This window comes from Elephantulus edwardii, unplaced genomic scaffold, assembly GCF_000299155.1.
Source record: "Elephantulus edwardii isolate Elephantulus edwardi_28Jun2011 unplaced genomic scaffold, EleEdw1.0 scaffold00259, whole genome shotgun sequence".
Lineage (NCBI taxonomy): Eukaryota > Metazoa > Chordata > Mammalia > Macroscelidea > Macroscelididae > Elephantulus > Elephantulus edwardii.
This window is the reverse complement of record NW_006400009.1, coordinates 3,882,250-3,883,591: the sequence shown is the minus strand read 5'-3', so window position 1 is coordinate 3,883,591 and position 1,342 is coordinate 3,882,250. Positions and strand designations below refer to the sequence as shown.

General features: G+C 39.0%; 1 protein-coding gene across 1 annotated transcript in view; it reads left to right on the top strand.

Moving 5' to 3' along the window:
- NME5 (NME/NM23 family member 5) overlaps positions 1-1,342 on the top strand; it is a 36,068-nt gene that overhangs the window by 19,973 nt on the left and 14,753 nt on the right. The gene's annotated exons all lie outside the window — the stretch shown is intronic.

Sequence of the window (1,342 nt, the reverse complement as noted above, 5' to 3'; positions counted from 1 at the left end):
AGAGGTTTGAGCAAGGTCCTCCAAGTGATTGACCTGGCCTTGCGATCACCCAACACTTTCCCTGCCTCACCCCATTTGGCTCCACCCCAGTGCCTACACGTCTGGGCAATCAACTTGCCTCTAAGCAGGAGTACCTGGACCTGTTTTAGCAACACGAGATTGCCCTAGTAGGCGCTGAACTGACATTTTTCTGAAGTCATAAAGTCAGAGAAACGCACAAGTTTGGCAGCTGCCCATCTGATCTCAAGAGCATTGTCTTCAGACCAAGAACATATACCAATGTCTCGAAGAAAGCAAACTATCCCACACAATATACAAGAGCAAAGCGAGATGTCACTCACAAAGGATGACACAAGAGCAGCTGATACCCTGAAATCAGAAAGGCTCATGGAACTTTCTGACACAGAATTTAAAAGAGGAGTGACTGAGTATTTCCAAGAAAATAGACAAAAATTTGTAGTTAAAAAACTAAAAGAGCATGCTCGGCATTTTTTCTAAAGTTGGAGAAAAAAAATCAAGCCTAATGAAGAGTATCACAAGAAGATAGAATGAATTCACAGAACCACTGTAATAAAATAATTGGTGAACACAAAATCATGTCAGGAAGTAGTATATGATGAAAAACCAATGGAATTGAGGGAGGAAGTCAAAGATGCACTGAAGGCACTGGCACAAAAACAAAACTGAGAATTGACAGAATATCAGTTTAGGTCTTTCAGCAAACACATACAATTCTGGACATGCTCTCTTGCCTATGCCAAGAAATTTGGAAGACAGCTGCAAACCAGCTGACTAGAAGAGAGCCATATTTGTTTGCATTCTTGGGGGGAAATAGCTAACCCACCAGAATGTGAATATTATCAAACAATAACATTAATATCACATACGAGTAAGATCTTGCTGAGGATTTTTAAAAAAATTATTGGAACAGTACATCAACAGGGAACTCTGAGAAATTTAAGCTGGATTCAGAAGAGACCATTATATGAGAGGGATATCATTGCTGTTGACAAATGGATCTTGGCAGAAAACAGAAAATACCTAAAGTTTACTTGTGTTTCAGTGACTATGCAGCGGCATTTGACTGTGTGGGTCATTAATAAGCTATGGATAATTTTGAGAAAAATAGTTTTTCCATAACACTTAATTGTACTCATATACCTGTACATGAGCCAAGACTTAGTCATTAAGACTTAACAAAGGGACATTGCAAGGTTTAAAATCAGGAAAGATGTGTGTTAGAGTTGTATTTTTTTCCCCTATGTATGGATGGTGAAGAGATTGAGATTGTACACAGCTTTAGTTTATTTAGCTCCACAGTCAACACTCTTGGCACCAGTAG